Source organism: Megascapheus bottae, chromosome 6, assembly GCF_031878675.1.
Source record: "Megascapheus bottae isolate mThoBot1 chromosome 6, mThoBot2.hap1, whole genome shotgun sequence".
Lineage (NCBI taxonomy): Eukaryota > Metazoa > Chordata > Mammalia > Rodentia > Geomyidae > Megascapheus > Megascapheus bottae.
In genome coordinates, this window is record NC_143514.1 from 66,672,734 (window position 1) to 66,699,488 (window position 26,755).

The 26,755-nt window shown below is 46.7% G+C and overlaps 1 pseudogene; it reads right to left on the minus strand.

Annotated features, from left to right (window-relative positions):
• Nucleotides 1–24,770: 24,770 nt before the first annotated feature.
• LOC150062209 (serine/threonine-protein phosphatase 2A catalytic subunit alpha isoform pseudogene) lies at nucleotides 24,771–25,672 on the minus strand (annotated as a pseudogene).
• Between the last annotated feature and the right edge of the window lie 1,083 nt (nucleotides 25,673–26,755).

Here is a 26,755-nt window from a genome sequence, read left to right on the forward strand (position 1 = left end):
ACCCCTCCTGAAGCTGAATGGGGCTGGGGGCAGTCCTCAAATCTGGGGACTCCTGAGACAGGTTTCTAGGAGATCAAGCAAACCATTCTCTATCTGGGCCTCAGTCACCTCCTTGATTAATCTAGATTCTATCCCAAACGCTCAAACTCACAAGATAACAAGAGTAGGACCAGAATGAAGTCAGCATTTGGGACAGCCACCTCTGCCTCCCAAAACTAAGGATGGAATCAAGTCTCCCTCCTCAATACATTGCCTGGCACATAGAAGGTTCTTAGTACACAGTAGGCACTTAGATTTTTTTTTTGCCAGTCCTGGGCTTGGGCTTAGGGCTTGAGCACTGACATTGGACTTTCTCAAGGCTAGCACTCTACCACTTGAGCCTCAGCACCACTTCTGGCTTTTTTGCTATGTATGTGATACCAAGGAATCGAACCTGGGTCTTCGTGCTTGCTAGGCAAGCACTCTACCACTAGGCCAAACTCCCGGCCCGCACTTAGATTTTTTAACTAGCTTTTTTTCCTATTGAGTCTCAAAACTCACTTTTTTCCATATATTTTTATTGTAATTAATATTGATACCCTTTCTCATGTCTTGGTCCCCATTTCCCTTCCCCTACCCCCGCCCCTCATCTTTCAAAACGCACATTTAAGGATGTTTTAATAAACAGATTACCTTTCACCAAGTGCCCCTTTCTCACTCTCTGTGGTTCCTCAGCTCCTATCTCACTCTTGGGCTGTCAGTCCTTCAGTTTTACTCCATCTCTCTATGCCTTTGTCCGTCCCTGTCTTCCTGCTTCCTGTTTGATGCCTGTTATGTATTCAGTAGGCTTCAACGAGATCAGAGAGCCCAGGGTGCTGCTCCAAGTTGAAGCCTCTGAAGAAATAACTCATCTCCAGGCCTCCACCTGGACCTTTGGCCCAGTCCAGCATTGATTCAAGGTCAGCCAAGGGTTGACCTTGGAGCACCTAGGTCCCTGCTAGGGCTCAGCTCAGTCCCATGGTGTGGGTTGAGCCTTGGTTTCGAGGCTGAATCTGTGCCCCCAAATTTCTACTGCTTCCTTGTGGAGGAGAGGGCAGGCAGCAAGGAGGTGGTAGCACCTCCTCCTCCTCCTGATTTTGCACAAATGACTCTTCAAGGAAGCTGTTCTGAAAGACAGAAAGAGAGGGAAAAAGGAAACAATACCTAGGAAATATGTGGGCATGGATAGTGGACATTCCCTACTGGCAGAAGCAGGGTCTGCATTTACGGGGAGAAAGGTTGGAGGTTAATTGTACAGTGCCAGAGTCTTAGATTCTATCATGCCTTTCCTCAGTCCTGTCACCTTCATGACTCAGCAAAAGCGTCCTCACCCCAGTCTCAATGTGGCAGGGTCTAGAAAGTATGCAGAAATGATTAAATATGGAGAAAGCCAGTTCATACCACGGAGGGAGGAATGAAAAGAGCAATACATCCGTTATTAGCTGAACTAATTAAGAAGTGCTTTAACTAATACCAACTAAGGATTTCTATGCACTAGTCACTGATGGATCTGGGTACACACTTAATCCTCATGATAATCTCATGATGAAAGCCCCATTTTTTCATTAATTTTATTCATCTTTGATCTTATTTCAGAAGAAATTAATTTAATAAGAGTTAGTATTAGTCTATTGTCCCCATTATATAGATAGGAAAGTTGGGGTATAAAAGACTCAGGTGGATTCAAGGAATGTGGACTGGATATCTACATGGACTCAGGGATCAGAGGAGTAAGAGTTCACCTTTCACCGGAGGCCAGTGGCTCACGACTGTAATCCTAACTACACAGGAGGCTGAGATTTGAGGATTGCAAAAAAAAAAGGGGGGGGGGACTCTTATCTCTAATTAACCACCAAAAGACCAGAAGTGGAACTGTGTCTTAAGTGGTAGAGCACCAGCCTTGAACAAAAGAAGCTCAGGGACAATGTCCAGGCCTTAAACTCAAGCCCTAGTACACGCAAAAAGTTCATATCAAGCATAGAAGACCCAGGGACCTGCATTCTCAGTGCTGTTGCCAGGCTCAGCTCCTTCCATCTGTCTGAAAATCATTCCTCAGGAGAAAAGAGTTCTCATGGTCAAGTTCAAAGTCTTGGCAGGCACCCTCTCGCCCTCTAGATACACACTTATCCACAGTCTAGAATTCATTTCCTTTCCAGCACCCTGTCTGGAGATCACTTCTCCATCAACTCTACTGATACTTATTTTCAGCCTTTCTCCATTTTAACCTTTCGAGTGGGGCTTTGTGGCACCTCTGGGTAGCTTGAACCTGCATTCCTTTGAAGATGTATGAAGTGGAGGCCCATCTCCAGCATTTGGGGGCCATCCATACTCTTTCTCATTGGTGGCTTTCTAATGAAAATCACATTTGCATCCAAACCAAAATTATATTGTCAGCAGCTAATTATCACTTGTCAAACAAGCCGGTACCCAGATTGTGGGTTTAATTTCCACATAGGTTCGCAAGCTCCATGCTCCTCTTCTTTGACAAGATCTCTCTGTTTTAAAAATAAATAACTTTCCTTGGTGTCTGAGTCAGAGCTCTTTGCAACCAGAAGGAAAAAAAAAAAAAGACCATTGAGTCCATTTTCGGCAAAGAGAGAGTATATGAAAAGGATTATCCCACAAGTCTTAAGGGAGAAGTAACCCCAACAGATAGAAGATCCAGCCTCACAAGGGTCTGGAATCCCCCAATGGAATCCTACCTCTCCATGCAGGGATGGGAGAGGCCCAGCAAACCCTTAGCCTCACGGGCTAACAGAATTAAGTTCCACCTTGTATTACCGTGTACATGCACGCAAGTAGAACCTTTTGCCCTTGGCCAAGGAGCCAAAAAAGGTGTGTCTGTTCCTATCAGCACCGGGCCCTGTGCAAACTCAAGGGAAGAAATGGTCAGAGCAGATTCTACCCCCATTTCTAGGGGGTTGAGGTCTAGGATGTAGGTAATCAGGTCATGGAGGGTGAATCAGGTCTTCAGGCCCAATCCATCTTCCTCATCCTCCTTCTCCAGAGAAATGCTGGGCAGGGAATTAGGCTGTGACATTCATAACCCTTACGCCCCTCTGCCTTGTAGGCTCACTGTCTCCTATAGACTGACACAGCTTCTAAAGCTACCTCTGTCTCTCACCTGGCTTGATGATGATGTGTGTGTATGTGTATGAGTATGTGCATGCATGCATGAAGTATCCATGTGTCTGTATGTGAAGAGAGGATATTCACTTATATCCAGGAATGCCTATTTCTGTACATCTGCAAGAACCTCTGTGTCTATAGGTGATTGTGTGTATTGTGAGTGCATTTACACCCCTGTGGACACATGAATTCTGGGTAGGCTTGTAAAGACCCAACTCTAGATCCCAACCCAGTCTCTGACTCCCTCTTTCACCCACACTTGCCTGTGACTATGACCCGGGACACCACCCCACCCCCAGCCTGTGCCCACCCAGACACCTTTCCCTCCCTCTCCTTCCTGGATTGACAGAAACCCTGTTCTCACTTCAACTCACTTCCTGCAATTTGCAGTATGATTTCTTCAGTTCTGCAAAAAGGGGCTGCAGGAGCCAGCTCTGCTGTGTTCACCCTGGAGAATCTTTAGGAAAATATTTTAGCAAAAGTGTTGTCTTCCAACAAAGCAAAAAAGAAGAGGCAGGGAGGCATTATGCATCCTAAAGGGGAAGGAGCTGGGAAGGGAGGTGATGAGAATAATAGGAAGACAGAAAGCCAGAGAAGATGTGAGCCATCATTCAGCAAATAATGTTTTGACCTCTGCCTGACACACCAACCACACCATCTCTGATGATAGGATTTTTTTTTTATCTCTTGCCTCTTCTCTATCTACCTCAGGGCCCTTAGTCCCTCAACCCTTGCCAAGGAAAATGGAGTCCTCAGCGATGGCAAACTTTGAGACAGTTTAGAGTAAAAGCTTGATGTAGAACTTGGCCAGCACAAGCTCTCAGGGCCTAGTTTGTTCCAACAGCCTGAGAAAAGGGAAATTGGAGGTCAGAGTGACTCTGCTCTCTCTCTCTCTCTCTCTCTCTCTCTCTCTCTCTCTCTCTCTCTCTCTCTCTCTCTCTCTCTCTCTCTCTCTCTCTCCCTCTCTCTCTCTCTCCCCCTCTCATTTTCTGTCTCACCCACCATCTCGCCCCCATGGACCAGTCAGTTTCCTGCTCAGCCCCTTCTCCAATCTCTCTCAGGACAGAACAGAATACGACTGTCTTTTCTTGCTTTAACCTTATATTCAGCCTTGTATTTCCACCTAGATAATTTTCTTCCATCCTTATCTAATGGGCATCTGGAAATCTGGAATGATTTCCCTGTGCCCCAGGGAAGGGCCTGTCCTTGAGATACTCCGAGGTACCATCACATAAGGAAGGAGAACCCTGAGAAATCTCTGCCCCATGTGAGACTCAGCCTCCATGTGGTCCACATGTTACCTAACCACTCTATATCCTGCTTCCTGGCTGGGAGGGGAACAGGATGCATTAGGGCCCTGATCTGTTAGCCCACAGGTGACTGGTCCATCCAACTCCACAGCAGTGGACAGGCAGTGGCTCCCCTCCCTTAGCCAGCAGCTCCTCTGAGGGAACCGTCCTGCAGCTGCAGAGAAGGAGGACAAGTGGTGTAATAACTCACAGCTGCCAATTAACCCAGATCGAGGCCCCTCCAGAAACACTGGGCAACTAGTAGCTTTTGTAGTTCTGTACTCTCTCAGCCAACATCTCTACCTACAAAAGAGAAACAAAGAGGGCCGTTTTCTAAAATGGAATATTAAGTTGCAGTATTATTTGTGATACTAAAAGGAAAATGAAGCCATCCAAATCATAGAACTAGAAGATTAGTTCAATAATGAACCATCAATGAAAGTGACAATTTCCAGGAACATAATGTGTGATGGGAACTGGTTAGACTACAACACAAGGTCAGAGCAGCCCAAAGCTGTCTCCACACATGCAGAAGACACAGCTGGGGTCACCCAGTGTCAGGGCCTACGGCAGGGTGCATGGCTCCTTTACCTTCATGTCACTGGGGGAAGGGTCATGGAGTTTGGGGTGGACACTGAGACAAAGGTGAGGAGGAGTGTTGGTGGCCCCCCGTGGTGGACCATCTGAGAGGTTTCTTTGCTTCCCTCTGTGGCCGTGATTGCAGACACAGGTTCCGATGTGGATGCCCTAGGACAGGGGCACCTGTGTCTGTGAGAGACTCCATGTCTCTGGAATGATCCAGGCCCTCCCTGCTGACTGCTGCAGTGGACATACAGATATTTGACTTCTTAGAACAGCAAGGGTAGGTGCTCTTTTTCTGTCTCTGTCTCTGTTTCTCTCTCTCTCTCTATCTCTATCTCTCTCTATCTCTGTCTCTATCTCTACCTCTGTCTCTCTCTGTCTACTTCCTGCCCACCATGAGGTAAATTATTGTATCCCACCACACCCTCCCACAAGGATGGGTTAAACTGAAACAGTGAGCTGAAATGAACATCTTCCTCCCTTCCACTGCTTTGCTTGGGTGTTAGTGTAAGAGTGTGTCACGCCTCTACTCCATAGGTGGTAGAGCACACAGCTCCATGACTACATCATACTCCTCTCACTCATCCCTGGACCTGAGAGGAGAGAGCTTTGTGTCCCTGATTTCCATCCCATCCCCTGCTCTGGGAACTAACGCAGAGCCTGGCACAGAGCTGCTAACTCCACGTGCTGGATAACTTGCATAAAGGAAGAGTAAATGCACCGATGACTGACTGACTGAATGAATGAATGAATGGCAGATGAGTCCAATGAGTGTGAAGTATATATGTGTGAACTATAAAGTGCCGTCCTGCATACAGGGTGCAACTCGGGTGGGCAGACAGGTGTGAGGTGAGAAAGGGAGGAGGTGAAGAGCCAGGACTGAGAATGCATAGCCCTTGGCCTCTGGGGAAACGAGCTCTCCCCGCCCCCGTCCTCCCAGACCTCCGTTCTGCATGGACTTGGGGTCTGCACAGTCCCCACCCCCACCTATCCCTCCTCCTGCTTTCACAGCCAGCACAGACATGGAAAGACAAGGCTCTGCTCTGTCATTTTCCCTGAAAAACTGTCGAGAAAAACCAAATGGTTGTCATTAAGCCAGCTGCAGTGCTTTGCCTCAGTATTTTGTAATCGACAGGGAACAGGGGACGGACACCCCCGAGAGGGACAGCGGGGCGGGGAGCAGTGTGTGTAGGGCAAATAGCTTTCAAAATGTCAGCTCCTGGTTTCTCAGGGAGACTGGATTAAGGATCACTGCAGATGAATTTTGCCATCAGAGGAAGGATCTGTCTCCCCAGCACGCTTCACACTGACAGCTAGCTTCAAAGAGTTGGACAGAAATCATTTTATAAGCAGACGAGATCAGGAAGTGAAATAAGGCACGGCGGCCCTGAGAACTCTGGAAGCCACTTGAAAGAACTGTGCTCCGTCCACAGCAGGGCTTTGAGTGAAACCAAAGAGCCATTGAAGAGCCTTTGTCTCTCCACCAGCACCTCGCATGTGTGCTCTCTAGAAAAGGTCCTCTTTGGGGTGTGCCAGGAAGATAGGAGGGAGGAGTGTCATGGAGCCGGTGCAGCTCCAACCTGGATGACAGAAGACACCACTGCAGTGAAACAAGATGAACTGGGGAGGGCAGGGGCTCTGAGCCACAGCCTGGAATACAGGAGCAGCCCCCCCCCACACACACACACACTGTCACAGCCTCCATGATACCCACAGCCTCTCAGCTCCAGCCGGACCACCCCTGATCCCCACCTGTAAACCTTTTATGTTTCCCTATCATCTTGCCCCACTCCTCTCCTAAGAAACCCTTTCCCCTGCTTCCTGCAGCTCAAATCCCCCTCCAGTTCAGCTCAAGGTCACCTTCTCCCCAAGAATTTTCTAACTCCTTTGGGTACCAACTTTATTAGTCCCTCCTCTGTCCTGGCCCCCTCCTACAAAGCTAACCTTATTTTCTTCCCCATGCCTCATGCTTCTGAGGGTGACAGGAAACTTTATTCTTCTCTCCCTGATGCCTTTGTGGCCTAACACAGCAGGCATTTGAAATGGGCTGAATGAGTGAGTGATTTGTAATTAACAAATGAATGGATAAATGAATGAGTAACTGAGTGGGCAAATGAATGAATTGGTGAGTGAACAAATAAGTAAACAAAGACTTGAGTGGGTGAATGAAAAATGAAAGTGAATGAATAAACAAAGGAAGGAAAGGAGGGAAGGAAGGAAGGAGAGAGGGAGGGAGGACTAAAAAGAATCAGGGTGTGCCAGGCATCAGGGAAAGAACAATGAAGTTTCCTATCACCCTGAGAAGCATGAGGTCTGGTGAAGAATATAAAGTCAGCCTTGTAGGAGGAACAAAGCTATGTCTGAGTAAATAACTGCATGAATGAGTAAATGAATGAATGAATCAATGAGAGTGAATGAGTAAGGAATGAATAAATGTGAGTGAATGAATGAATGAATGAATGCCACCACCCCAGGCCCCCTGTGATGCATCAAACTCCATGTTGAGCATCTCACAGGCCTAGTTTTATTTAATATTGCAAGAACTCCTTGTGATGTGGACTTACAGAGGGAAACTGAGGCCCTGAAGTTATGGCCACAGAGCAGCAGCCTATGCTATGGAGCAGCACATGGAGTCCACGTGCTTGGGGGACATCACCCACAGGAAACCCAGCCTCATCCCCACAGAGCTCAGCCAGAGACCCCTTCCTGGTCCACTCAGAGCTGGTTCCTGCTGGCAGCCCCAGGGTTGGGGTCTATCCACAACCTGCTGGGTTCTAGATGTCTCCCATGAGCAGGGCAGGGCTCTGTTCAGATCCCAGAGATCCTGAGGAGGAGAAACTCAGACAACAAGGAGAAGGGACAAAGAGAATCAGGGTGTGCCAGGGAAATTAATTCACCACTCAGACATGGAAGAACTATGTTCAATTACTTTTATTGCATTTCATTTGCATGGATGTGTTATACTTAGTTGCTTGCAAGCCTCAGATTACCCAGAGAGAAGGTGAAACAGGCTGAAAGAACACAGAAGCGGGACTAGAGATGAGAGCACTCTCCTGCTTAGCCCTCCCAGTCCACAGGGCTGGGTACACAGTGTCTGTCAGTGTGTGAGTGTGCGTTGCTCTTCTGTATGAGTGTGTAAGTGTGTTCTCTCCTCTTATGACTGTTGGGCTGCCATTCTGCAGGATGGTCCTGGGCCCCTCTCAGAAGGCCTGGCTGTGTGAACAGACCCAGGGCTGTGGGTGGAAGTAGCTTCCACTCAGCACAAGCACGGCTCGTGGCAGTAAATTACTCCAAATAATGAGACTGTTTGCTCAGGAAATCGAGAAGGCAGTAAACAGTTGCTAGAGTAATTAAACACAGGCAGAGGACGTGCCAGGCCTTGCCATGTCGCCAAGCTGCTCCCACAGCGGCCTAGCTTCCCCAGGGGGTAAGATGGAGCCACCGGCTGTGCCTGTGGAGTGGAACAATCAGAGACTCAAAGAAAAGCCTGAGAGAGATGGAGTAAGTGCAGGGCCCCCGGAAGCCTCTAAAGGCAAGCGCTGCAGTTACAGATAAGGTTACAGATGGGGTACGGATGGGGCCCCGAGCAGGTAAGACACCTGACCAAGGACACACAGCAGAGTAGAGGTTGCCATAGGTCAGGGCTGCCTCCAGCAGCCAAAGTCCAAAGTTGAGATCATGGGGTAGGAGGTAGGGGTGTGAGTAGACTAGTAGCCAGTGATAAGAAAGAAACTGAGGTTCAGAGAGGGCAAGTTACTTGCCCAAGAACCCCCCAGAGAGTTCAGCAGTGGAACAAGGTTTTGAACTCAGTGGAGCTCCTGGGTGGCCAGTCAGTCACCTCTCCTGCCACCACAGGGCTCAAACAGTGGGTCCCAAAGAGAGGGACACTGGCAGGAGGAAGGAGAGCATGGTGGTGATTCTGCCCACAGTACAGTCTGTGCACATGGCCTCTCTGCATGTGGCCTCTCTCCAGCTTGCGGTGACTTCCCATTTCCCCATCTTCTCCAGGCCCCCAAGTAACTGTGGACCCTCAATTGCTTGCCCAGGGAGCTTAGCTGTCCCTGAACTGGCCCTTCACCCTGCCCTCACCTTTATTCATCATTCATTAAACCTTCCTCAAACTTCCCAGCTCTATCACTTATGGAACCAGACTCCAATGATGGGCTTCAGGATGCTTGACTCTGCAGCTTCAGCAGTGATCACGTCATCTCCATCTTCTGGCTGGGCCTTCCAGCATACCAACTTCATCTTCAGGCTCCCCAGAGCAGCACCCTACCTTCCCTGCCTTCCCACCACAATCCACCCTCCTCTCCAATGGCCCACATTCTCCAAGTCTCACCTCCACATATACCACAGTCCCCTGAAGTTGGAGCACACAGCCATACCTCCCTGGCCTGGCTCACATAGGTGTCTGATTGAGCTCAGTGACCAATGGTGTCAGACACAGGCCATCAGGGCACATTCTGGAGCAATGAGCAAGTCAATGAGCCCAAACCACATGGGTGGGAATAGAAGGGGTGCTAGGGAGCCTTAGAGGTTCCAGGGAGCGGCCAGAAGACCCTGCTGTGGTACAGGTGAGTGCCAGTCTGAACCATGAGCACCAGAAGGACAGGACTCGATCACATGTCATGCCCTGGGGAGGAATGGGATCCCCTGTGGCCCCCCCAGACCTACCTCAGGTCTCCCCATTTGTCCCATAGGTACACAGAGAAGGCAACATGGAGCTGGGGCCCAACAGCCACCTATACTGCAGTCCCAGCCACAGTGGTGGAGACCTGGCCATAGATGAAATCTAACTAAGACAATGGTTGGGGACAGGGAAGGATCCTTTAGCCAGGAAGGTCTAAACTTGAACCCAGATCCCGTCTTTCATTTGCTGTATATCCCTAAACAAGTTACTAATCTCTCTGAGCCTCAGATCCTCTACCAGTATAAGGAGGGGATAGAGTTGATGGCAGGGACTGGCTACTCATGTCAAATCCCAGGACCAACGAGGTCTGTGGCTGGGCGACCAGAAGGGAGTTTCTCACCTTGGCCCACTCCTTCATCCCCTCTTCAGCCCAGCTCCCAAAGAAGCTCGGTACATCATACACTGTCCTAGAAAGGATAGACTGAGTCCCATGTATACAGATCTGGGGGAAGTATCTGGGGACCTGTAGAGCCAAATGCAGGCTACTGAGTCCAGCTCTGGAAGGGAGGCAGCCTCCACCAGCAGGCATGGGGTGGAGGGATGGTGCATGGCAGGCAGACTCTAGCTCTGCTCCCCTGCCACACTCCTGTGGAAAACCACCTACAGCTGCTACAGGGAAGCTGCTGTGTCTTGGACACAACTCCTAAGGATCAAGGAGGTTGTGTTGACCAACTCAGGCTGCTGGTGGCCGGGTATCTGGGCAAGTGTAGAGGGTGACTTGTAGGTTTGTTCATGGAGAAGATGGGCCCTAGGCATGCCACAATCATATGAGACTGTGAAGGATAGGTGGCTGGCACCAAAAGTGAGACTGTTATTGGACTGGGCAGGTGCTGCCAGCCTGCTGCCAAGCACAAGGGTCTGAAAACATGGGGCATCATCTGCATCTCAAAGAGGATCGGTGGGCTCTGTCCCTGTGATTTCCAGCTCTCCTTGCAGAAAGCTTGTTTACCGCCTGTCCCAAGGTTTCAAAAAGTCCTGGACCCTCAGACCTAGTTCCTCAGCTTCCTCACTGACCCACTGCCTACATATTGTCCCCTCTGAGTCCTTCCCTTTACACTTGGAGCACGGGACCAGTCTGTGTCTGGGGCAAACCTGCTTTGCCCAGTGTCCTCAGCTGGTCCTATGTCTACTTTGAGCAGCAGGGTGGAGCAGAGTTATACCTTCACCATCCTCAGGGAGGTTGGAATTCTGCCCCAGCAGCTCTCCCCCACCACACCCTCCAGGGCAGGAAAACACAGGGTGCTGTGGTTCAATGTCACAGGAAACATGAGATCTGATGTGAAAAGCCTGTCAAGGAGCCTCACAGAAAGGAGATGCACAAGGTGGGAAATTTTAGCAAGGATTTATTTGAGTGTAACAGGATTAAATCAGAAGAACTAGAAGAGGGGAAAGACAGAAACTTCTAAAAGTTCAGGGCCGGGGAAATACACACAGTTCTGTTGTTCAGCAACCCTGAGTCCCTGGAGGCCATGATATCCATATCATAGACTAAGATGGGAGCTTCCTTCTTCTAAAACATGGAGATGCTATCTAGGCCTACCTAGAACACAGGAAAGATAGATGAGTTTCAGGACTTCCCTTTGCCAGACATGCCCTCCAGTTTCCTGTCCCCTTCACCACTTAGTAAGAGTGTAGAGCTTCTTAAAATGTCAGAGGTGAAGTCAGATATAGGCAAGCCCTTTACCTCTCTAGTCCCATAACTCAACATCTAAAAGGATACAATGAGAGTGAAGATGGCTGCTTTGGTTCTTCAGTTTATTTTCGGGTTTTAACACTAGAGTTCAGTCCTTTTCATATTTATTTCTCTTGTTTCTTTGTTTGTGCTGCCTCAGCCATGTTTGCTCACCTTACCACATGAGGAAGAGAGGGTGGCCGCAAACAGCTGCTCCCAGCTACAGGATGCAAAGCCAAGCTACTCTCCCCTTAGCTCCAACAAGAGATCCCAGGGAGACTTCTGATTGGCCCATTGTAGAACCAATGCCCATAAAAGTAGTGCAGTACAGGGCTCTGACTGGCTCAGCCTCTTGAGCAGGCTGGGGGAGGGGAGGTGAAGGAACTGAGTTCCCACTCATTCTTTAAGACTCAGTCCAGCTCTTTCACTGCTGCCCATAACCATTCTCTGGTGTCCCTAAAGTCCATTCCAGGTGCATCCCACACTTGCAATTATCACAGCCATGACCTTCTAGTGCCTGTGTCTCAGTCCCACCCTCTTGCCAAGGCCTTGGCTGGTATATGTTCTCTCAGGCATGGAGGAAAGTTATGGAATGATTTATTGTTCATCACCCCCACCTTTGTTTTTGACAGTCCTGGGGCTTGAACTCAGGGCACTGTCCTTGAGCTTTCCTGTTCAAGGCTATTGCTCTCTCACTTTGACCCACAGCCTCATTTCTAGCATTTGGGTGGTTAATTGGAGATAAGAATCTCACGAATTTTACTGCCCTGGCTGGCTTTGAACCAAGATCTCCAGATCTTGCCCTCCTGAGTTGCTAGGATTACAGGCATGAGCCTCCAATGCCAGCTGAAGTAGTTTTTAAAGAGAGAAAAACGGAAACAATCCATTCGTGGAGAAGAAAAGGAAGGAGGGAAGAAAGCAGGGAGGGAGGCAGGCAAGCACATACCTTGTGAACAGGAATAAGCTAGCTCTCCTCTTAGACCAAAAGACGTCAGTGACTTTCAGTGATTAAAAGTCAGATAGGAAACAACACGATAATATAACGACACAATACAACTTGTGCTTTTTAAAACTGAACAAACATACCATGGGATGTGCACGTGTGTGAGTGTGTGTATATGTGTGTGCTTTTGTGTTATAAAGACCACAGACCCCCACTCGTAACTGTGTTCCATGGCAGCAGACTGAACGTGGAGGTAACCACGAAGGAGAAGAGAGCACAAGTATTTTCCTTTCTCTGAATTCTCGCAAAACCCAACACACCGTGAGACCGTGTCTGCATGCAGCACGTGTGTGATTAAAAAGGATTTTAAATGGGTGAGGGAAATGGCAGGATGTGCTTATCATAATATTGTGGTAATAACGAGAAAACAAAAACAGCCTAAATATTCATCTATAGGGAACTCGCTAAATAAATGATGGTGCCCATGGCAACAGAACAAGCAGCCACTGAGCAAAGGGAGACACCTCATGTGGAGAGAGGCAACCACAAAGCATCCAGTTGTGGGCTTGGGATTCACAGAATTGGGCTTAAATCTTGGCAGCGGCTATTCCTATTGAGTGGCCACGGGCCTCATTCACCCACCCTTAAAAAGCAGTATCAACAGAATCTACCTGGAGGACAGATTGATTTAATGTGTTACAAGCTAGCACATGACAATGAACCTATGACTCTTACGCTTATTGTTGTTTTCAACATTTCTTCTGGAAAGTAGGCTTGAAGTGGAGAGGATATTATGTGTGCATTGTTTCTTTAGAGGATCTTATTGAGGTATAATGGCAGCGCAAAAAGTGAAATATAGTTCAAGTGTAAAACCTTGAAATGCATCTCAAGGGCAAATTATTATTGAAGTGTGCACACGAGACCACATCATCACTTCAGTTCAGATAAAGACCGATTCCATCGCCAGCATCAATAGTCTTCTTCCCCTTTCTTGTCCTCCTTCCTTCTAGCCAGGCCCAGACAGGAACTGGGCTGTTGTCTGGCACCAGACATGCCTGTGTCTCCTAGGATTTAATGGGAATGAATTCACACAGAGTGTGAGCTTTCTCTCTTATCTCCCTCCTTTCAACATGATCTGGCCATTCTGCCATGGTGATGCCCCACCTAGGCCTTTTCACTGATCCGTAGCGAGTCACTTGGTAGATTTGTCCCTAAATGTGTGGATGAATGGCCCCAGCCATGTATGGGCTTGTTCTTTGCCTTAAGCCCTGGCGTGAACTCCTCTGAACCTTTGGAAGGGCCCCCTGTGGACAGCTTTCTGCACAGATTTCTCCTTTCCAGTGCTCTGCCCTGTGAACTTCAAATATGTCGTTCCCTACAAACTCTCACCCCCATCTCGTCAACCAAAGGAGTCCACCTTGCTGAGTGATCCCCTTGGAAATGCTCTCAGGAACTGAAGTTGGAGAGAATGTGCTTCACTGGCTGTCCTCTATGGCCTGGGCTTCAGTATTTGAAAACTGTTGCTGATTTGGTTTGAGTTCAGCTTTGTTTACATTTATCTTTGGTGCTAAGGATTCAACTCAGGGCTTCAAACATGCAGAATAAATGCTCTACCATCGAGCTACATCCCTAATCTCATAAAACTATTGCTTTTATAGATTTTGTCCCTTTTTATTTGTTTGTTTGTTATTTGCTTTGTCAAATGTCAGGGAACGTCCATCCTGGTTAATCTATCTTGGATAGAAGAGACGTCCCTCATTTTGTTCTTCATGTATTTCTTCCATTGTGTGAATATTTACAAATCTGTTCATTTCCAGATGAGAAAAGAAAGTCCTAGCCAGGCGCTAGTGGCACACATCTATAGTCTTACCTACTCAGGAGGTTGAGATTTGAGGTTTCATGGTTCAAAGCCAGTCCAGGCATCCAAGTTCATAAGACTTTTACCTCCAATTACCCATCCAAAAGAAGAAAGTAGAGCTGTGGTTCAAGTAGCAGAATATCAATCTTGATTGAAATACTTAAGAACCAGTATTCAGGTCTTGAGTTCAAGCCTCAGCCCTAGAGGGATGGAGAAACAGGGGAAAAAAAGAAGGAAAGAAGGAAGGAAGGAAGGAAGGAAGGAAGGAAGGAAGGAAGGAAGGAAGGAAGGAAGGAAGGAAGGAAAAGAGGGAGAGTGGAAGGGCGGGAGGGAGGGAAGGAGGAATGGAGGGAAGGAGGAAGAGGGAGGGGAGAGGAAAAGGAGAGAGGGGGGAGGGAGGGAGGGAGGGAGGGAGACTTCCTAGTTAGAATTCAGGTCAGGGAAGGAAAACTGCAGTCTAGCTGCCCAGGGTAGGTCCTTTCTGCTGGGCTATGCATCCTTGTGCCACCTGCATTGGGGGACCTGAGGCCATAGTTCCAGCCATAACCAGCTACAGCATCTGGGGAGAGTGGACCAGAGCATCTTCACTCTTATCTCAGAAAATTGCTTTGGATTCTATGACAGTGATTGCAGGGAAGTGCACAGGAAATGAGCTGGTCTCCAGGTCACAAAGGGCTCTTCTTGACAAAGGGCATGGCTGTGAGATCCATGTTCTCCTTGTCACTCACACACTCTGTGATTTCACATCATTGTCAAATTTCTCCCGCTGTTGTTGGCTGGGGCTCAACCACCTGAGGTTGTACAGATAAAAAGATAAACAAGGACAGTGAGACCCTTGGCTCTTGGACATTGTGCCTGTGGGTCTGTTCAATCCTGAAAGTTGATAATGAGGTTGACACAGAAGGAAAGGAGAAGAGTGAACATGACATTTCTTTGAAAGTCATGTGGTCCTATTACTATCACTTTTGGCCATTCTGGATGGTTTTACCCAATTGTGGAAAGAGTACCCCAGATACGGCCTGGTCAATGGGACATAGATGTCACACAGCTCTGCAGAAATGCCAGCAGCTATTGCATCAGTTTTCAATCTGGGGTCTGTTTGGTACAGCAGAAAATGTTGGACAACTCAGCTGTGTGGTGGCATCTGACAGCTCCAGTCCATACCCAAGCACCTGCCAGATGCCAAGCCAGGAACACAGCAGTGAGAGAGACAAAAGAGGGCTACTGGCTGTATGAGAATTCATCCCCTCGTCAAGGGCAATATCGTTCCTGCTTGCCTGCTATGGGCTAAGTGTTTCTCATGCAATTGTTTTCTTGTGAATCCTCATAGCTATCTTTTGAAGCAGAATATAACAGAAGAGAAAACTGAGGCTTGGAGAAATTTAACCATATTGCCTTGTGTGAAGTACTTTGTAAAAGACAGCATTGAAATTTGGACCTAAGCCTTCTTTGTGTCCAGAGTCTACACCGGACAAGGTGTGCAGAGTCTGCACATCACGGGCTGGAGGTACATCTCCTAGATGTGTCTAACACAAAAAAAACTAGGCACTAAGCTAGTAAAAGAGGTATATCTCTCTCTCTCTCTCTCTCTCTCTCTCTCTCTCTCTCTCTCTCTCTCTCTCTCTCTCTCTCTCTCTCTCTCTCTCTCTCTCTCTCTCTCTCTCTCTCTCTCTCTGTTGTTGGTCATGAGACTTGAACTCTGGGCCTGGGCATTGTCCCTGAGCTCTTCAGCTCAAGGTTATTGCCCTACCCCTTGAGCCACAGCACCACTTCCATGGTTTAAGGCTCTTGTTATGTGGTTTTTCTCATTTTCACAACTGTTCTTGATTCTCTTCTACCTTTTTTCCTGCCTTCAGCAGTGTGTGTGTGTGTGTGTGTGTGTGCTTCCATTTTACCTTCTTTTTCAAATTTTTGGAATTATGCTTGTTTTGTTAAGTTGGTGGCTTGCTTTAGGATTTAAAACACATGTCTTTAATTTATCACAGTCTACTTCCTAGTGATATCACACAACTTTACATGAGAACCTTACAACATTACACCTTCTCTTCTAGGCTTGTAGACTAATTTTCTGATACGTTTTACTTCTGCATATGTTGCAAGCCCCACAAGCCATTGTCATTGACTTTGCTTTATAATGAGTCAATTATCTTCGAAATAGATTCAAATAGTAAGGAAACAGTATGTTTGCATTTATCCAATTAGTTACCAGTCGCTGTGCTTTTTATTCTTTGTGTAAAGCCGTGTTTTCATTTTGTATTATTTTCCTTTTGCCTGAATGGCTCCCTTTAATCCCTTCGCTCCTAGTCTGAAACCCATGCTCGCAAGAGGTCCAATCCTCCCACAGGCAGGCACTAGACATGATAATCTCTGTAGCTCCCTTGACCTCTACAGCCACATTGCCAGGACGCCCATATCCAGGAGCCAGGAAATGAAGTGTGCTGTGGAGTGGGAAAGAGAAATGTTCTCTGCTTCTAGATAGAGCCCAGCTATACCCTAGTAACTACATGATGGGTATTGCCCAGAGGCAGGACAGAGTTTCCCCCATTTCTCTAGGATATGTATGTGCCACCGAAACCTCCAGACTACTTTCCTGAATGTAGATGAGTGAGAGCGAGGGAAGAAAAAGACAACCTGATTTCTGAACTCAAGAGAAATGCTCCATGGAGTCCCAGCTTGGGCTTGGAGAGGGACAGCTAGTCTGCCCGATGTATTCAGAGAATCTTGGAGTTCACTTCTTTCTAGGACCCAAAGACTCACACTTATGAAATCTTTAAACCTAAGATTCCTTAGGACCATTATCCCACTGGCCCCGTGTATGCTGTTTTAACATGCAGTTCATGTGACCTCCAGTTGCATTTGATTCACAACTCAGCCAGTACAGAGTTTTCACAGACCCCTGGGTTCCAAGGTCAGGGCCTAGAGGCAGGAAGCAAGCCTGAGCCCCAGGCCTCCAGACCCAGGCCCCTCCCCATTCTGTCAGAGCCACCATATGGTGGGTCCAAGGCCATTGCCAGTGTTGCCTGCACTTCCCCTGCCCAGATCTGTCTCCAAGGCTCACTGGGTCCTTTTCTTCTAATGTATCAAGCTGGTTTTGTCAGGGCTGAGCAGTGTAGGGAGTGGAGTGCATCCCAAGCCAGTCCAGTCTCTGGAGGCTCCACAACACTCATCTGGCTGCTTCTCCGAACCTGTACAAGGCTAGTGCCAGGGCCCAGGCTCAACGGGAGCCTGGCTTCTTTCCTCCCCAGGTGACATTTGAAGTGAACTTAATAAAAAATCCAGCTCTTTATGTCAGAATAAAACCTTGCCAGATCCTCTAAGCACTCTGTGCTTCCCACACTGTGTTTCAGAGCAAATCATCTGCGATTTGGCTAGCCACTGATCTCGCCTTTTGGATGATTCTTTGTTTCTGAAGAATTTCAGCTTGCTCCACTTTTCAGCCTCATTTTGGCTGGCACATTCCTCAGAAGCCAGCAGTCTAAACTCTGTCCCCTGGACCAGGTAGAAGTCCCCAAAGGCAGCTGCCTCTGCCTACCTGGCACCCTCACTCCAGACCCCACATCCTGACACCCCAGGACACCATGTGCCACTCTCCAGGCACTGACAACCTGGTCCAGCCACCCCAGCCTTCATACAGGCCATTTTTCCAGCCTGCCCTTCCTGCATCACCATCTGCCAAGCTCCCTCCCAGGTGAAGGGTGGGAAGAGAGCAGCACACATTCTGTGCTGCCAGTGCGAAGACCTGGGCTGGAAGCAACACCTTCTGTGAATTCCAATGGCTCAGCACTAGCTACAGAGTGAGCTTTGCCAGTCCATTTTACAGGTGGAGAAACTGAGTCTCTAAGACAATGTCACTTGCCCAACATCACCCAGTGGTCAGCAACAGGGCTGGAACAGCCCATCTGTCAACCCACAGATTAGCCTCACTACCCACGTCTGGCTCTGAACAGCCATTCCATCCACCAAAAGGGCCCTTCCTTCCTCTTTCCTAGCCTCAAGATGCAGTGTCCCTTCCCTGTGGGGCTCTCCTTCTGCCAGTCCTGCCTGACTCTCTCAAGCCAGGCTTTCCTCCAGGCCAGATAACAGCTGGATTCTGTCCAGGGAAGTGGGATACAGCTTCCTCTCAGCAAAGATTGAGATGTATTGGGCCTGGGGTCCGGGCCACTTCTTTATGTATCCTGCTGTGGTGGGCTAGGCCAGAGGGATACGAGCTCCTATGGGATCAATTTTCAGATGAGCATCAGCATCCAGATTTGCCCAGTACCAGACAAGTGTCCCTGCCTTTCAGTGGCCTCCCATCACTGGAAGAAATCAAGCTAGTATGCACAGGACAGTAAGGGAGGACAAAGATCCTCCCCCAGGCTGAGATTAGGATCACTGGACACCTGTTTTCACTCTGTGTTTCTCAGGCTTCCTCCTGACACTCCAGAATCTTCCTTCCAAGTTGTCTCCAGAGCTTCCTTCATGGTGAGGTTCTTGTCTGTGAAAGACCTTGTGATTCTAGAGTTCTGGGATTCTGTGAAAGGGACCAGCTGCTTCGATTCTGGGTTTAAAGATTTCATAAGTGTGCCTTTGGGTCCAAGAAAGAAGTGGATTCCAAGATTCTCTGCATCACAGATACTATGAGGGGGGAGAAGGAGAAGGGAGACAGTGAGATCTGAGAAGGTTTCCTGCCCCAAAAGGAGAGGTTCCAGACTTCCCTGCATCTCAACAACTGCAGGAGAGGGGGCCAAGGAGGACCCTGAGCTCCCCTTGCTGTAGAAACGGCCCCTGAAAAGCCAGCCAACAAAGCCCATGAGCCCCAGGGAATGTGGCTGAGCTCTCTACTACTGCTGCAGCGACCTCATGAACTTCCGGTTCTGTGTGTGTGCTGAGGGGGATTCTGGTCTGTCTCTCTGGGTGTGACCAGCCTGCAGAGCCAAAGCAGCAGCTGTTTTCCACAGCCCCACCTGCCCCACCATGGACCTTCCCCCTGCCACACACACCAGTCCAATCTCAGCAGTTTCCAAGCACAAGGCTGGGGACCATGGGCAACTACTGCAAAGGGAGCTGGAGCCAAGAGATTTGGACTTGGCTGTGGAGATGGAACGATCCATCCCTTGTCACAGCTCTGGGAGTTGTAACTTGTGGTCTCAACCACATTCAAGGCCAGAGAAACTCCGAGCAGCCACTCTCCACCCAGTGAGCAAGAATTACCCTCAGTCTGCCTGGCCCAGGGCCCAGCTCAGACACTCCTAGCGGGGATGGAGCAATGAGCTCCTGACCCCTTCCTTTGAAATCCAGGACCCCCTCACCAGAACAAAGTCCTGAGGTGTGGACAATAGCTGCCACATCTGGACCAGCGTGCCTAGCGTCTGCCAATGCTCTGCCCTCTTGCTCTCATGTGACCCTGCCATAACCCCTGAGCCTCTGCTGCTCATCCCATGTGAAGGAGGAAAACACTGAGGCTCACAGAGGTGCAGTGACCTGCCCAGGTCCCCTCAGCCACAGGCAAAGGCTAGGCTGGACCGGGACACCTGACATTAGAGCTGAGAATCCTCTCTGCATCAAAACCAGTGTCCTGTACATACTATCTGCCTCAGCACTGCCTCAGTTTAAATTAGAAGGTCACTGGAACACAGGAGGTGCCCAAGAAACATAACTCAATAGATATCCCAGGCTGCCCTGACCTAGATCTCAGAGAGCACAGCTCCAAGCAGAACCCCTCTCACATGAGGATGATGATAATGGAGGCCAGCCATCAAGACAGAGCCCCAAGAAGTTCTAGAGAGGAAAGCCATGGTGTCAGCAGGGAGCCCTTACGTAGTGCCAGTCTTCCATATTAATTGCATTCATAACCAGAACAGATGGAGTACTGTGCACCACCCCCCTTTCCGTCATATTTTTCACAGAGCTGTGGTTCAGGAGATAACTATGTAATTAAAAGAAGAGAAATGCAAAATAATCCTCTTAGTGAGCCTTAACCACCCTCCCTCCCTTGTAAATCTATTAATGAACTGTAATTGCAAAAACAGATCCTTTATTGAAACATGGTAACCAATTCACTGTAGGCCAAAGAGGTTCCCAAGACCTAAAATCAGACAGAGGAGTATATTAATTAGCTTAATTCTTTATCTAGCTAAAAGTTAGGAAAAAAAATAGTCGCAAAGCAATTTGCCATCTGCCTATAGACAGTGGCTTCTCCGGATGGTGCTCATTTTCCTTCTTCCAAGAATTTGATTTTAACCTTCTGTGAATCAAACTGGGAGCAGGGAGAGATATGGAAATCTCAGGAGGAGTGGGGGTTTCCTAAGGACACAAAGCCAATGTGGGAAGAATCGCGGCCAGTCAGCACAAGAGTTTGGGTCTAAATCACCCTAAGATTCCAGCCCACCCTACCCTCACTGAAAAAGTGAGTATGATCTTTTCAGACAAGCCCCCCCAGGGAACATGGCACCCACAGAAGAGGAGGGGTGAGGGAGTCTATTTCAGCCAGAGGTTGGGTGTAGGACAGGCTCCTCATATCTGAGTCTGAGATGAAAATTTGTAAGCTAACAGGAGGTTGCTCAGAGCTGTGGTCAGCGAGGGACATGAAGGAGATCCCGCAGGGTGGGCTAACTCTAGCCTTCAGCAGCATGTGATTCTATCCACCCAAGGTGCCGGCTTCACTTCTGAAAACAGCTTTCTATTTTCCTTGGGGAACCACAGAGCAGCGTTCCCAGACCTTAGGGAACCTCCAGAAATTACGCTGTCACAGACAGATAGTAGAACTACAGGACTGGCCAATCAGAACCTTCCATCACCCTGCCACAATGATTGGCTCAAAGATGAACCAATCCAAGCCAAGATGCCTAATCCAAGCCAATGAGGCTAAGTTCTAAGACTTTCTGTGGCCTTGGCAACATCCAGCATGGGACTCTGGAGCATCTGGAGAAGACATATCCTGCCAGAATAAGGGTCCTGTGCAGTGGTGGTACTGTCAGAGACAAGAGTCAAGAACCTAAGGACATCTGCACAACCATAATGTTTTCCTTACCCCCAGCATTCTGATCGTTTTATAAACATTCTGCATCAAATGTGCAGCTCTAAATTGTTTCTGATGTATGTTGGAACTTTTGTAGTTTTAAACTAGAAAGGATAGGTTGGTTGAGACAGCGATGGATTAAGAGGTAAGCCTGTGTTGTTATCATTATAAAATCATAGCTATCATGTACTGAAGGTAGATTATAGACTATAAGGGCTGAGCACTGATGCATTTGTCATACATGCTGGACCTTAAATTTCCCAGCCCTTCTGCCTTCTCTTCCCCACTCTTTTGGTTGAAAAAAAATTTCATATTACACACACTTGTGCATACACACACACACACACACACACACACACACACGCATCCACGCACACACGCACAGAGTCTTCCAGTGGATGACGTTATTTTTAGACATCAATTTTAATGTATCTAGACTGCCTTTGAGTGTATCTCTTTATTGCAGCTTTAGTGATCGAACTAGGTGTTAAATCCTAACCTTATCTTGTGGTTTCTCGTCCTTCCATTTCAGTTATTCAACAGCTCAGGGAATTGAAATCCAAAATTATTAAATGGAAAAACTCCAGAAATAAGCAGTCCATATGGCCATTCTGAGTAGCATTACCCAGTGTGTTCACGTGGTATATGCTACTCTCCCTTTAGCCACTGTGTGGTCTTCTCAGTTCCAGATCCATTGGCCCCATCTTATAGTGATGTCTTAGGGTTGGTTCAGTGCCACTGGAGGTTTCAGGCATCCACTGGCGTCTGGAATGTATCCTCTGTGGGATGGGGGGTAGGGAGGATCCTGTCCACAAGATATGACAACTATTGGAGATACCATTTTACCACTCTGAACGAAGCGTAGAACATCTCCCTCCCTTTTCTGTCCCGTATTTATGAGTGTCTTAACTCTTTCTCATGCACATGTGGAGATCCATATCAGAACCGTAATTTTGTTTCAGACACCAAATTCCAAGTTTCTTTTAGAAAACATAGGAGGAAAAACAACCATAAAAATTGACCATATTTTTGTTTACTGTCTTCTTCCTAGTGTTTCCATTTTATAGTATATTTTATATTTAGAATTTTTTTTTCGTTTTAGCCACTCTTTAAGGTAGTTCAGCTAGATTTACTTTTCTTTTGATTTTTCTTTCTTGTCTTGGTACTGGGACTTGAACTCGGTGTCTTGAGGTCTTCCTTGGCTTTTTTCATTCGAGGCTGCACACTTGATCCACACCTCCACTTCCACCATTTTGCGAGTTTATTGGAGATAATCTTCTCACAGACTTTTCTATACCAGCAGGCTTTGAACCTCAATCCTCAGATATCAACCTCCTAAGTAGCTAGGGTAACAGGTGTGAGTCACTAACTACTGATTTCAAGTTTTCTTCATCTCACAATGTCTTTCTCTTTCTCCAGAAAAAAAATTCTCACTGAATGGGAGATTCTGAATGAAAGAATTCAGAATTTTTCGAATTCTATGCCACTTCTTTCTATCCTCCATGGTTTCTGATATTATTCTACCACCCCTGTCCCCACCCCCACCCCCAAAGATAAAAGGCCATCCTCCTCCTGCTGCTTTCAAGGTGTTTTTGGTCTTAAATTTTAATTTTAATTTTTCCTATGATGTTGTCTTGATGAGGATTTCTTTAACATCATCCTGTTTGGGGTCCACTCAGCTTCTTGAATCTGTAGATTTATGCCTTTTTGACAAATTTAGAAAAATTCTAACTTCTTAATTTTTTTAGTACCCACACCTTTCTTTCTCTTCTCTTTTTGGGACTCTAATGACATTGACATTAGATTGTCATTATAATTCTGATCCCAGATACTCCCTCCCCACCCCACCACCCAACAGTTTCTGTTGTTCAGATTGGAAAATTTCTATCATTCTCCCTCAAGTTGACTGGTTCCTCAGTACTCTCTCTCTCTCTCTCTCTCTCTCTCTCTCTCTCTCTCTCTCTCTCTCTCTCTCTCTCTCTCTCTCTCTCTGACTATTGAACCCCACTTGTTGGAGTTTTCTTTTAGTTATTATTATTTGTGGAATGACACATAATGTATCTCCATGGTGTTCTATGGGCATTGGAAAAAATATGCATCTATTTTAGGTATTGTATGTATGTATGCCAGTAGGGTTTTCTGATTGTGTTATTCAGATCTTCTATTACTATGTACATTATAGAATGTGCAGTTTGGAAAAGGGTTTTGTGTTTTGGTTCTGGTTTAGTTTAGGCCCATTCTACCAAACTGTCTTTTGAGGATTCATTTAGACAGTTTACATCTAGTTGTTCATATGTTAGATCTTATACCTGCTATGCTATTTTCTGTTTTATTTCCCATTCACCTGTCTTATCTTCTTACTAAACATTTCTAGATTCTATATTGATTTATGTGTGGTGTTTTGAGAAATATTACTCTGTGTAGTTTTCTCTCTGTGTTCTAAGTATTATGACATGCATAACTCTTCACACACTTTAGTAGTAATATCTTAAGTGTGGATACCTTACTTCCACTTAGGTTCCTTTATTCTCCATCTTTATAAATATAATTTTATTTTGACTACTTCCTTTACAGGCATTGAATACCACCCTAAATGATGTTTAATTTTGTTTCAGCCACCCAATGTGATTTAAGAAATTCATGCAATGACTGGGAGAGAGGGAAGGAATGACATTGTCCAACAAGAAATGTACTTTTTTTAACTTCTCAAGTTTATTATGAAAACCACTGCAGCGCTCTTGCACTGCAACATGGTACAGGGAGTAAAAACAGCTGTTCAGAACAACTCGCCAGATTCTGACAGTAACAAAGAGAAACATGGAGCTGAAATTTAAGAAGGGAATAAGCTGAGAGCAGACAAATCATCCAATTAAATGAAACAGTATTGATAAAATAAACAAAACAAATTTCAAGACTCACAAGTTAAGGGGGAGGTCTTTGTACTTTTTTGTCAGTGTTCATTAAGCTCTAATGATTGTTTGCTACTATCCTTACCTACAGGCATGCTAAGTAAAGCAATGGCTAAATGGAAGTTAAACTGTATTCATGAGGTATTAATGTTTACATCTTATTATCTGCAGTCTGTTGGAGAAAGTAAAGGTAGCTATAAATAGCACTATGCCGGAAACTGGTTTCTTGACCAACAATGTTGCTCAGCATGCAACGAACGTGTTCATTCAAAAGTGGTCACAGCTGTTGATGACAAGAAGATTTGTATTTTTATATGATGCATCTTTTGATCCATGTGAAAACAAGTTTAGGGGGTTTTGTTTTTGTTTGTGGGGGGTTCCAGTCCTGGGTCTTAGACTTAGAGCCTAGGCACTGTCCTTGAGATTTCTCAAGGCTAGCACTCTATCACTTGAACCACAATACCACTTCTGGATTTCATGGTGTACGTGACACCAAGGAATCAAACCCAAGGCTTCATGCATGTGAGGCAAGCACTCTACCTCTAGGTCACATCCCTAGTCTCAAACAAATTTTTTTGAATATTAACTGCTTTCTGACACATTGGAGTCACTGTCACTCTTCCCATTTTCATTAGGTCAATACATGGCTCATGGCCATACCATAAAGGTTTAAATTTTCATTACAGGAAGTAGTCTGGGGTTTGACAAGACACATGTGGTTTGCTTCTATGAGATGCTGGACCAAACTGCAAGAAAGAATATTTTAGAGTGTCGTCAAGCTCCACGATTACAGCTTGGTTAGAACAGTAACAATAGTTGGAAGCACTGAAAATCGTGACTACATTCCAGTTATGACACCAGTTATACCCTCCATCACCAACTGATGAGCTCTAGACACTAGCATGAGGCCATCGGCATGATTAGACGTCTCTGAAATACCCTTCCCCAACGTGTAACCAGCCACAGCCTTCACGATCATCAGGATGTGACTACAGCAAGTCACACATGATCGATCTCCTGTAGGTGATCAAGTGCTCTGGTGTGATCCAGAGTATCTTTGGCTAGCTAGAGGCCACCGTGTAGATATAATATCTGCCCATCCCCCAGTGCAGTGAGAGGAAGATAGTCCACAAAGATCTGAAAAGTACTTCCAGACATTTGCATTTACATATTTCCTTAAACACCCATCAGGGAAACAACACACTTGTGGAATCTGTCTGCTCTCATGATTCCCCCAAAGAACCTAGTGATGCTTTCATGTTAAGGAACCTTTAGAGCTACCAGCAGTGTGACTGTTTGAACGGAATAATATTTTCTGTCAACATAATCTTCCATACACAAGTAGTTTGTATCTGGAGGTTTGCCACCACTTCTAAACAGTTCCATGAGATTCTGGAATTGCCCTTGCACACCACCACAGTCAGTGACTGGACAATCCAACCTCCTGCACATTGAATTCTTTTGTCAGGATTTCTTTAGCCTTCTCACAAAGGCTCTTAGCCTGGGACTCAAACAGCTAGTTGCACTCGTTCAGCTATTTGATCTCACTAAGGTGCTCCTTAGTGAGCCCCTTCTCATCCATGATACCACATGCCCCAACCCGCCTCCCACACACAGGCCCCGCAATGCTTAGCCGCCAGCTACTGTGACTCCTCCACTCCAAAATGTACTCTTTACCTGACTTATGCAACTGCAACCCCTCTGTGCATCACCTTTATAATAATAACTATTTTAATTTAAAAAAAGAGAAGTTTAGGGCCGGGAGTTTGGCCTAGTGGTTAAAGTGCTTGCCTAGCATGCATGAAGACCCGGGTTCGATTCCTCAGTACCACATACATAGAAAAAAGCCGGAAGTGGTGCTCAGGCTCAAGTGGTAGAGCTCTAGCCTTGAGAAAGTCCAAGTACAGTGCTCAGGCCCTGAGCTCAAGCCCAGGACTAGCAAAAAAAAAAAAAAAAAAAAAAGAAAAAAAAAAGAACATTGTCAAAAAAAAAAAAAAGAGTGTTTTAAAAAAAAAAAAAAAGAGAAGTTTAGGCTGGCAGTTTTGCCTAGTAGTAGAGTGCTTGCCGAATATGCACGAAGACCCAGGTTGGATTCCTTGGTACCACATACACAGAAAAAGCCGGAAGTCGTGTTGTGGCTCAAGTGGTAGCAAGAACAGTGATGAGGCCCTGAGCTCAAGCCCCAGGAATGGCAAAGAGAGAGGCGGGGCGGGGAGATTCATGCAAGGAAGGATAGTCTGCTTTCCTCTGCACATACTGATAATCTCCACTATTATTTAGGGATACATTTGCTAGCAAGTGATCCTACTCTTTATTTTTGTCTTTTGTTGGTATTTTTGCAACACAAAGCAATGTGTTCAATTTGAATTTGAGACCTGCCTGCTTTGCCATCCCAAATGCTGGAATTCTAGACATACACCACTATGCTTAGTTTCCCTTAATTTTTTTTTTTTTTGCCAGTCCTGGGCTTGAGCTCAGGGCCTGAGCACTGTCCTTGGACTTTCTCAAGGCTAGAGCTTTACCACTTGAGCCTCAGCACCATTTCTGGCTTTTTTCTATGTATATGGTACTGAGGAATCGAACCCGGGTCTTCATGCATGCTAGGCAAGCACTCTACCACTAGGCCAAATTCCCAGCCCTCCCTTAATTTTTGATGATTACTTTC